General features: G+C 33.3%; 1 pseudogene; it reads left to right on the top strand.

Annotated features, from left to right (window-relative positions):
• The first annotated feature begins 11,212 nt into the window (after window positions 1–11,212).
• On the top strand, window positions 11,213–11,332 carry LOC111743706 (annotated as a pseudogene).
• The last annotated feature ends 1,203 nt before the right edge of the window (window positions 11,333–12,535 follow it).

Here is a 12,535-nt window from a genome sequence, read left to right as displayed (position 1 = left end):
ATGCCAATTTTACTTAACATGACATCACTCTGAAAAGCAGTTTGGCTGGTACTTCAAAAAAACTCAACATGCAACTACCAACATATGACTCAGCAATTGCACTCCTGGACATTTAGTCCAAGAAACGAAGATTTATATAGATAAAAAATAATCTGTAAAAGAATATGTAGAGCAGCTTTTTTTATATAATAACCCAAACTAGAAACAGTCGTTCTTCAACAGGTGAATGGTTAAGCAAACTATTGTATATCTATACCATGGGATACCACTCCAATATAACAAGGAATTAACTATTATTGATATACATAACAACTTAGATGAATCTCTAGAGTATTATGCTGAGTTAAAAAAAAGGCAATCCCAAAAGATTACATACTGTGTGATTCCATTTATGTAACATTCTTTAGATGACAAAAACAGATCGGTGGTCATCAAGGGATGGAGAACAGATTAGCGGTCGTCAGCGATTGAGAGAGTGGTTGAAGGAAAGAAGTGGACTGGTTATGAAAGTTCAGCACTAGGGATCCTTGTGGTCATGGAAACGTTCTGTATCTTGACTGCACCATTTTCAGTACCGTCGTTGTAATATTGTGCTGTCATTTTTTTCACAAGGTTACCATTGGGAGAAACTGAATAAAGGATACAGAGGACCTCAATCTATTATTTCTTACAACTGCATGTGTCTCTACAATTACGTCAAACTAAAACACTTAATTAAAAATATTTTTATATTCTAATATATTTCTGATAATATCTAGACTTTTGGGATTTCGATGAGTATTTTATTTCACTAAGCCTATAGATTCATTGGGGGAAGAGTTCCTTCCTTTACAACTTCATTCCTCTTTTCGCGGGTTCTACATATTTCTTCTTAAAGTTATTGTTAGTGTTGAGTATTAAGTGAAATATTATTTGAGATTTACATAAAATCCTGCCTGAGTCATGATCAGTTACATGAAATAAGCATATAGTAACTTGTTGATCTCAATAAGTCTGATATAATAATGTATCAATCAGATGTTAATAAAATAGGATTTTATGCCCAGTATAACACTTCTTTTTAAAAAACAGTTTTATTGAAGTATAGTTGATCTACAAAAAACAGCAGAAGCTTTGACAGTGACTGGGATGGGCAGAGCTGCACTTCACTTTCCACAGCTGCATTTTGTTGCTGATCCTTAGATAGTGTGACTGACGTAGATGACACACAGAGTAGCTATGAATTGGGAAATTTTAATGACAAGAATGTTTGAATGGAAATGACTAGTTTGTGTCCTGTCACTGCTGCTTATTTAGCTATGTGTCCTTAGACAAATCATTTGGTCTTTCTTTGTTCTAGTTCCCTTATTTGTAAGACAAAGGGGTGGGATGAATTGATCTTTTGAATTTCCTTTGGTTCTGTGAAATCTGTGATCCTCTGATAACTGGCTGTATGTGTATTTTGCATCCTGAGCACTCATTGCTGCTTTAAGTTGATAAACCTCCCAGTTTCGAAACTCCTTAGCATTAAGTGGTTTCCAATGCAAATCATTGGACTGTAGGACATTTCCTAAGGACCAGCAGTCACCAGGGAGACACTGTGCGATATTTTACATGTTCCTTGAGCACAGGTTATCTGCTTTGCTCACTCTTATGTGTCCTAAAATTTTGGTTCTTAATTTCAGAGGAAGAGGAGGGCATTGGGTTTTAGTATAGCAAGGACTTTCCATAACCACTTCATAAGTTTTTAAAATCTTTTTTGCTGCCTTGAAAAACAAATCTTGTTCCGCCTACTAGAGTATGCTATACGTGTAATTATCATCTAGCAGGTGTGTTGAAATAGACAGAAACATTTTGAACCACTGCCTAAAGTAGAAAATTCAGTAAAGTAGGTAATCAAAATATTATTGAACCAAGTAAAATACTACCTTTATATTAAACTTGATAATTCTCAATATAATTTTCTTAAACCAAAGATTTCCTTCAGTTATAGAGCAGAGCTTATTGGAGCATTTTTCTCTCTCACAATATTGTCTGGGATTAAGAACAAACTATAAGAATAATGAATTTTTTATTTTGGTGATTGTTTTGAAACACCTTTATATTTAGTGCTCTTTTGTCTTATTGAACTATTGACTTCAAGCTTGTTGTTTAACTATATAGTCTAGTTATAGGCCACAGTGTACTGTAAAAATATGAAGATAACAAATTCCATTATTTCCTGTGATATTTGGTAAGAGCATACTTACATATTATTTTTATCAAATATGTGTAACGGATTAATGGAGAAATCATTGCACTAAACAAAGTCCCAGCCCCTCATTTACTGTATAGCAGAGTGCAGTGAACATGTTCTTCTCCATTATTCACAGTAATTTTTTTCCTGGAGATTCTGGCAAGAGCACCATTTTATTAAGAATTAGTATTATAAAAAATAAAAAGCTGAAATTCACAATTGTTCAAAGAATAGTATAGAACAAAATGCTTTTCTACTCAAAAAATATATTTAAAAAGTCTTATTGATGCTATTTGAGATATTTGAGAATGAAGAAAAATAATTTCTTTAATATTGAATGCCAAATCGCAGAGCTTTTAAATAATCAAAAATCTATTCATAATATTTCTGATGTGTCAAAACACTGCCTGATGCAGTATAGCCCAGCATGATACTGACCAGCTGAAACCAATCCCCAGGAGACCTATGTTACAGGGCTGTTCTCCCTAGAGCATAGCTTTATGACAGACTCCAAAAGCAAAGATTGAGAAATGAATGCATTTAGTGACAACAAGTGATTAAAAAAATAGTGCCTGCTCAATGATTTAAGTTCTGCTTTGCAGGCAGCTTTTCAATGTGGTGATTGGGTTGAATTTTAACCTGTTCTGCCTTTTTCTCTCTAACCTACCCTAACTATGGATATATCACCAAACTCTTTTTGTATTTGAACTATACAGCGACATTCTTACATTGAGTCATTAAACCATTAAGACTTCTGAAGGGGAATTGTGTGAAATAGAGATCTAACTTTAAATGTTTCCAGTTGTTTTATACCATTTATGGAACAGTCTTTTTTCGTCTTTTGTTTTTCAATGATGCTAAGGCTTATCGGTGATGTGTGAAGACCCAAAAGCGATAATTATCAATGATGACTTTCAATTAGACTGAACTGAGAAGCTTTTAAAATACACCAATGCCTGAGCCCCACCTCCGGAAATTCCAAGTTTATTGATCTGGGGGCAGGGCCCCAGTGTTGACATTTTAATCATTCTTGTTATTCAAAGTGTCATGCCAGGTAGTTCCTTGCTCTAGGGCTTAACTGCTGGTGTTTGAAGCTGGCTGTAACTTTGGGGAGTTTGTCAATGTCTCTGTGCCTAAGTTTTCTTGCCCAGAAAATCAACATATCAATAGTTCCTGAAACATGGAATACTTTAAGAATTACTTGATAAATTGTAGAAGTAATTAGACCAAATGAGGAAAGAGTTTTGAAGAAAAGGATATAGATGCCCCAGAGGAAGTGACACAGGTGAGCATTTCACATTAAAGGAACTCTTAGAAATATTTCATTATATTCAAAGTACAAAGAATAAGGTATTAGAAGTTGATCCAAACTTAGAAAAAAATGAGACAATTTACCTCATATTGTAAGTTATACAATGAGAAGGCTAGCACTGTTCAAACTGTTCTTAATATTTTTAATAAAGACCTAAAAACACTTTATCAATGTTTCTCAGGTTTTTCTTTAAGGTATACTAAATATATATGTTATATTATTTTTGTTCATTTCCCTATACATTGATTATCAACAATTGTCAACAAATGTTTTCACAAAAATTTTCATAGGCCATGAAACAATCACAATTTTTTTCCCTTAAGTATTAAGATCCTTTCGTATTTGAGAATATACTATTGGAAACTATTAAAATATATTTATTCAAATCCTTTCTGAAATTATTCTATTACGAATGGAAAGGAAAAAATGAAAGATCATAGTATTCTTCATAATTATGTCATCTAGTACTGATAACAACTTCTAATTATGAATTAATTTAGAATGTTCTATAGTGCTAGAAATCTTTGTAAGCATTTTTGTTTATCAACATCTAACAATGCCATTTGTGTGTGTGTGTATGTGTTTAAAATTATATAATGTAGCCTACATTCAATTTTTCTTACTATCACAGAGCTTATTTCTTGAGCCACAATTTTTTATCTGCCAACATTTTTTATTGCTTAAGCAATAAATATTCTAATATGCCAGGCATTTCTCTAAGAGCTTTCTTTCTTTGTATTAACTAATCAAATCTACATAAAAATCTTGAAAGTAGATACAGTTTTGATTCTTTTTAAACACAGAGAAATTCAACCATAAAATGATTAAATAATTTGCCTGAGTTCACACACCTAGAAAGTGGTGGAGACAGAATTTGAAACAAGATAGTTTGATTGCAGAGTCAATATCTTATTAATCTAGCTGCCTTACCAAATTATTAATACTACTAACTATTGAATGCTAATCTCAATTCAGACAACCCATTCTATAAATCAGTGTTTATGTTCAATAGATGATTTTTGATGATTAAAGAATTTTTTATCATCATTTTATAACAATCTTAAATCACAATTTATTTTTATATAGTTATTTCTTTACATTAAAAATGGTATTCCATTTTTTATATACTATGACTTAAGGTAAACTATTTCTTGATAATTTAGCTAATAGGTAGATGTATAGATGTGGCAGCTGTTAAATGGTCAGAGTTACAGAAATTCTACTTTGGTTCTCATTCTCATTTTGCTAAAGGCAAACATCTGTTGATACCTGTCATCACTAATATCAGTCATTTTGTGAATTTTTCCTTGTTTTAGTGTTCCCCACAGTCATCATGGATCATATGATGTCTATTATAACTTGGCTCTAAAGCCCTATATGATGATCTTTTTTTCCATTCGTTCTCCTTTATTAGGGTCATTAGACTGTTGATGTTCAGTTGGTGTGTCACCGGGCAACTGGCCTGCTAGTTCTTATCTGTCACAGTGTCATAATGTAAACTTTTAGTGATGCCCAAAATATGACCCCTGCATGGTAAAAAGAAACAAATTAGGACACATTATAAAAATAAATTAAAAGGGACAGAGAAAGGGAGAGGGAGAGGGGAAGAGAGAGAATGGTTTATGTGAGAGAGAATAAGCTGTAAAGAATATTATGCTTAATGTACACAGGTCCAAGGTATACATCATAGTAGTCATTATAAGTTACAACTACAACTCAAATTTATTAAATATTTCCTTCCATGATGCTCATATGTCTATTCAAATTGTGCAATCCCCAAAGCGAGTTTTTTCTTCCACTTTGTCATAGCTGTCCATGGGAAAATATTTCATTTGTTTTAAAATTTTTGCCTCTACACAATTTTAAACATTGCTTCTGTTCAAGAATGTCAACAGATTTTGACCAAAATTTGCTTTAGTACCATCATTAATTATTATCTTGTATTTTAATACAGATCAATCAAAATAAAATCAAAACCTAAAGTTTTCTGTCAAGTTTTCATATAGTCCATTTGAATTTACAAAATGATTTGAAGCAAAAAGTTAGCAAATCTATAAATAGAAAATGTCACGAGATTTGCGTAATGCTCATGTATTGCAAGACTTGTATTTTAATCTATTTTTAAGAATCAAAGAAAAAAAGAAACTTCTTAATTTAAATTGAGGACTTCTTTCAGTTAAACTAGAATAATGGGAATTGGATTTATCCTCTCATCTAAAACAATTAAAAATAACACAAAATGTATCAATGATTGTTGTACATTAGATATCAGACCAGGCAGAAAAGTGATCCCTAAAAGAAGAGAAACGAATGAGCACTGTGACTGCCCCAGATTACTGCCTGGGTACAGTCACGAGGCTGGTATGCAGGATGAGAAGGCCAGGCCAAGTCTGTCCATCCTGAGCTGAGGAGCAAGACCTCTGAACCTAGAGAGGTCAGAAGGATGTAATCCACAGAGAAGAGTACTAAAGGGAAGAGAGAGGGGTGGAGAGAAGGGCAGAGAGTCTCTGCAGATTTCAGCTGACTACTGATCAATAAAGGAGTATAAGAAAACTCTGGAGGCCAGAAAAGAAATAACTGAAAGTAGCAGAGTGACTGGTTCCAGGGACCAACAAGTTCAGAAAAGGTTCATGCCCCCAGCAGCTGAAGTGGAAATCTTATGATCCACGAAGTTTCACTAGAGTTCTTAGAAAGATATTGCCTCTCTAGGGAGTCAGAATAGCCTTTGACTAAAAGTTGCTCTGTTTCCATGGCAAAATCTGAAAGGAGCAGACTGTTGCCAAGCAAATTAGCTCTGCCCCAGAGCAAACACAAAATTATGCATCACCCACAAAAGGCAAAATCAGCAATGTTTCTCATCCAATCAAAAATTACCTAGCATACGGGGAAGGCAGAAATATGATACATATTAAGCAGAAAAGTCTATGAATTAGAAAATACTTTAGGAATTACACAGATGACAGTAAATGAGGATGTGAAAACAGTTACTATAGCTTCATCCTATATATTCAGGAAGGTAGAGAATAAATGGAGTATTTTAAGTAGAGGCGCAAAATATATTTAAAAAGACCAAAATCAAACTTCTAGATGTGAAAAATACAATGTCTAAAATAAAAAAAAAAATACATGAAAACTATCAATACACACAGCAACCAGAATGATCTCAAAATAATTATGATTGAAAGGTCAGACAAAAAAGAATACCTATTCTATAAAAAAAATTCTACAAAATGAAACTAATTTGTAGTTACAGAAAGTAGATCAGAATTAGTAGACATTAAATGGGGGTATGAGGAGGAGTGGGAAGACGAGAACAGAAGTGTGAGGAACTTTTGGGGTGGTGATGAATGTCTTCATTATCATAATTTTGTTGTTTTCATAGGTATATTATATACGTGTGTTAAAACTTATCAAATCTACTTTAAAAATGTACAGGTTATCACATATTAATTATAGCTCTATTAAATGATAAAAATTAAGTGGAAATAAATTTCATTGTAAAATCAGAGTGTACTTATAAATAATTGATTTATATCTTTCTAATCAAGTTAGAAAAGTTTGATGTGCTTATAACTTTTCCAATATATTGTAGTTTGGAGGGGAAAATTTCAAAATGGTGAAAATGAAGAAAAAAATTAGATAAATAAAATAATAGAGAAGATTCTCTGGACAATTAATATTACAGTGGAGCTTCTTTAGCTCATCTTTTTTTCTAGTTGATCTGAATTTTTCAAATACAATAAAAATAGGAATACAAATTTAAAAATCTCATTCTGTCTTTTAATACTTAATGATACAAATGTAACACCAGAGAGATTTGGTATTCCTTGTTTAGTTAGTAGATGACATCCTCCAAAAATGTAACAATGTCATATTTTCTTGAAGAAGAAAAGTTTATTTTGCTAAGAACACGACTTCCACATATAATACCTATACCTTTTCCCACCCAAATATATTAAAATGGTTACAAATAATTAAAAGCACCTGATGAAATATGAAGTTATCTTATTCCATAAATGCTGTCGAATTTTATTTAACAATTAAGAAAATAGATATTTTTCATTTAAAGATTATGTGATAACACTAATAGGAGAAATTGCAAAAAGGCAACACAGCCACCTCTGCTTCTCTGGTGGCAGGAAGGGCCTTGCTCATAGTAGGTGCTCTGAAGCCTTCCAAATTCATATCATGGACCTGAGTGTGGCTACTGGCCATTCTCTGGCTTTATCTGGTGCACAGCTCAAGCATAAGAAGAACTGCAGTAAGCAATAGTTATTTTCTACAAAGGAAAACTATAGAGATACATCATTGAAACTGAAAAGTTTCCTACGAGCTACAGGGAGCCCAGATAATGATGTGGCCCTAAAAGAGACAGAAAATGTCATAGCCGTGTAGGCTCCATTTAGAACGCCCCTCCAGAGGGCCCGGTTCTCCTCACAGAGCTCAGGCTCTGTCTGTTCTTTAGTTGTGCGGTGACACCGTACCTCTTATTCCTACTTGCCCCAGGACTTGAATACAGTGCAAATATTGTATTCTTCTTCTTTTTTTTTTTGAATTCATGTGGAGAAAACAGTTTTTAAATTACTGTTATTTTTGGGAGTACATCAGAACAAAAGTTTTTTTTTTTTTTTTTTTTTGGTCTTTATAAGTGATGACTTAAAAAATTTTAAACACCTAATAATGCATGGCATTTTAGAAAAATATATTTTGCACCCTAAACATTATAAAAATGAAAGCAAAATCAATACAATGGGCACTATAATAGATTATTTTGTCTTTAAGAAAATGCAGTATCATTGCTTCTTACAACGTGCATTACCTGTAAATTGTCTATATTAGACCTTTAAAATTGTGGGCTTTTTTATTATCTTGTCTTTGTGACATCTGAGTCTTTAAGAGATACTGTTTCAGCCAGTTTTCCTTTGGCCTGAAGGAAAAGTAAAATGCATGTCTGAAATTATTCATCACTAAGTAGACGGGAGTATGTGGTATTCCTGGGTGTGCTCTGGAATATTGACAGAGGCTTCTTTTTCTCTAAGTAACCACGAGTCATGTTTCTGCAAGTGTTGGGGAACCTCTAGCAGCTTCAGTTGTTTATCTGGTATACTCAGGTCACCTTCAGTCGTGAGGGCCAGTCGTCCCTTTCTAAGCAGCTGATGACCACTACTGTCTCTGGGTATCATGAACTGCGCTATTTATACGATCTCAGAGAGCTAGATTCATTTGTTTAACATAAAACTGCCCAGTTCTAGAGTCAGTTTCTTGTAGAGACATTTCCCAGCAAAGACCTCAGAATTGCTTACTAGTGGAAATAAAAGGCTGTACTTAGAGAAATAAAAAGAGTTTTGTAAATGTTGATATGTACAATGAGTCTTGCTTTTTAGTTCCTACGAGTTTGGGAATTTTTTTTTAGGAAGAATAATAGAATCTTTCAACTTGTAGTGTGTCCTGACTACATTTCTCTCACACATTGCAGGCTCAAAATAATCTTTAAGAGCTAAACTCTGCTTCCAGTTGGTCATTTCTTGGTGTTGGTCACGTAAAAAGCCAGGAGCTCTAACCAGTTATACTTCATAAAGCTGGATTCTTTTTCTTCATCCGAGGTTGAAGTGTCTGATAACATTGAGAGATGTTACCATCTCCCTCATCCTGTATTTTTTCTAAAAAAAGTTAATATATTTTCCTGTGTTGTGCCTGTATGAATATTTTAGCAGCTGATTCAAATATTACATTTAATTATATTAAGAGAATATGAATTTCATGCAAAGGTAAATCCAAGAGAAGAGAAATATGTTCATCCATATAATAAGGCCATGTGTATTGCAGTACAGTTTTTTCAACATAGCATATACAACACATATATTTCTGCATACCTTATTTCATTTCATATATTAATTGTGTCAGTAGTTTGATATACCTGAACTATGACTGTGAAATCAAAATAAGTTCATATTTAAGTGAAAGGATCTGTTATACAATTTTTAAAATAATTCAAAATAAATTTCTGTTTATATGTAAGATTTCTAATGATACATATGTGTGTACATGAAACTGCACAATCAATAAAATAAAATTGAAGATTAAAACATTCTTTGAGGTTATCTGCATTCTGGAACTGAACTAACTTTTCACTCACATTTTTCTGGTTATCTACCCTTTATCTAGATGCTCCTTTCTCATTAGTCACTTAATAGACATCTTGGTGATCAGATTGACTCATGTATCACAGTGCTTGTGATCAAGTCACTCTGATTTTTCTTAATAATGACCGCAAAACACAAGAGTAGTGATGATGGCATTGAGTATGCCGAAGAGAAGCCAAAGGGCTCCCTTTAAGTGAAAAGGTGAGTATTTGGTGAAAGAGAGAGAGACACAGACAGAGACCACATTCATGGAACTTTTATTATAGTACATTGTTATAACTTTTTTTATTAGTTATTATCGTTAATCTTACTGTGCTTGATTTACAAACTTTATCATAAGTATGCATGTATAGGAAAAAAAAAATGTAGCATATCTAAGGTTCAGTACTCTCCTTGGTTTCCGGCCTCCACTCGGGTCTTGGAACGTATCCCTTTGGATAAGGGGAGACTACTATGTTGAAATTAAATAAACCTTAGTTCTTTGAAACAGTAAAATGGCTAAATGAAATAAAATATGTGAAATAGCTAAAAAGTTAGATTAGATAAAAATATACAGAATGCTCAGAATAGTCCCTAGAAATGAACTGGCAATTAATCCTTCCCCATTTCTATTTTCTTTCTGGTTTTCGATTTCTTTGCTCTAGAGAATCATGGCTTAAAGTTAAATTTTTATTTGTGTTTGCTTTATTTTTAATGCATATATGTTGAACACTGTTGTACCAGATTTTATGCTATTATAATATTGTGTTTATTAGCGTCTGCCACAAATCTGAACTCTTAGAAGTGATCCGTTAAAAATAATGTGTGCACCTCAAGAAGCAAATTAGAATTGGTCTGAGTGGAGTTCCCCCACGGCCATACTCTAGGGCAAACTGAACTCTTTCTCAGCTAGAAGACTATGATTTATTACTAATAAGGTGACTTTAAAAAAGTAATTTAATGTAAAGATCAAGTATTCTAAATCAGTAAAAACAAACTCTATCTTAGAGATGATAACTTTTGATAGATAGGCACCATTCGTCTCCATTTGTAGATGGGGAAACCAAAGTTACAATGGCTGATTTGTACAAAAGTCAACCAGTCAATCAATTAACATGCAAATTCATGTTATTCTTCCCACTTAGTTCATTTCTCTAACACTATGCAGGCACTAGCCCAAGCAGTGTAATGTAACACTGTTACCAATATTCACAGGAGGACTCTGTCTCTACTGCCTTAGATACAGTGACTAGCGTCTTTGACTTCAGCTAATCTATCTGTAAGGATCGCTATAAGTGTTCTCATGTAGACTGCATTGAGATTCCTGATGAATGGAAAATATGAATATATTTTATATATAATTAATATATATAGTTTTTTTTTTACTATTTCGAAGACTTTAGGGAAGTGGGTCCCACTTGAGTGTATAACAAACCTTTTCATGCTTTGAAAGTGTAAAATAGAGTAGATTAAAGGAATTCAATCTTAGAGAGAAATATGATTGATGACTCCAGCCCTCTTTCATCCGATCTTACCATGAACACTTTAAATATTAGAAGATGAGTCTACGGCCATGCCACCCTGAACAAGCCCGATCCCGTCTGATCTCGTGAAGCTAAGCAGGGTCGGGCCTGGTTAGTACTTGGATGAGAGACCACCTAAGAAGACCAGGTGCTGCAGGCGTCAAAATAAAAAATAAAGATTGTAAGCTGACAAGGTCCTTGCATTCTGTGAGGTCAAGGGTTGCCTCACCTAAAAACAAATAGATAGACGGATGGATGGATGGATGGATGGATGGATGGATGGATAGATAGATAGATAGATAGATAGATAGATAGATAGATAGATAGATAAATATTAGAAGATGAAAGTGTGTACCATATAAGTTAAGGTGGTTTTAAATGAAAAAAGGGGTTATCTTTTGTAACTTAGAAACAGTTACCTATACTTCTGTCTATATTTTCCAGATTGCAAAATTCAGTGTTTCTTTTTTATAATGTTTTGTACTTTTCAACAATTTTTTCCCCAAAATATGATAAGCCAGCAAACAACAAAACAAACAACGAAAAAGAAATGCATCTAGAATAATATAATATATATAATTAAGGAACACTACTACGTCGATCCTAACTTGAAAACTCTTAAAACTGAGAAAGAATAGGAAGCTCTCCCACTACTAGAGAGTAGAAAGATGATGTGAAGTGATACCCAGTCGATTTGCAACCCCTAAGTAAATGAATGAAGCTGAATTGTTTAGTTCCTGTTAATTCCCATCAGAGCTCTATTGTATTTAGCAAAGAAAGAAAGATGGAGAGAAGAAAGAAAATAATGTTTTGTTTTGGTTTTTAACATTCATGTATATACCAGACACTTGGCTATGAGGTTTTATATTTAATTGGATTTAATTTTCTGAAATGACTCTGGCAGATATAATTGAGCCTATTTTTCTAATGCTTAAATATGAACCTTCACTAACTTGAGTCTTATTAGACCCTTCTGGGTCTTGACCTTGTTGACTTAGACTGTAACTGGCAAAACATCAATAGTACACCAAGGAAAGATATCTGATAAATCATATGCAATTGTAAGAGAATGAGGTTACAGTCAGGGCCTCGATGCCTGATTTATTAACAGCACTCAAAGTATGGTTGCCAAGTTGGTTGAAATGTTATATAAGGCTTACAAAAACTTATTTCTATTGAAAGCTTTAAAACCCAGAGGGAAAGTTTTTGCCATGAAGTAATAATTGGAACATTAGCCAAGCCAGATATATTGGCTTTTCAGTTGTTAAGAATGTTTGTTTGTTTTCTCCCACCATTCAAATTTAGGTAAAATTATTTGACACAAAGGTTGGAAAAGAAAAATAGGTGATTAAAAAGCTTAGAG

The sequence above is a fragment of the Pteropus vampyrus genome, unplaced genomic scaffold (genome assembly GCF_000151845.1).
Source record: "Pteropus vampyrus isolate Shadow unplaced genomic scaffold, Pvam_2.0 Scaffold119, whole genome shotgun sequence".
Taxonomy (NCBI): Eukaryota; Metazoa; Chordata; class Mammalia; order Chiroptera; family Pteropodidae; genus Pteropus; species Pteropus vampyrus.
The sequence above is the reverse complement of the archived record's forward strand: the minus strand, read 5'-3'. Positions and strand labels throughout refer to the sequence as shown.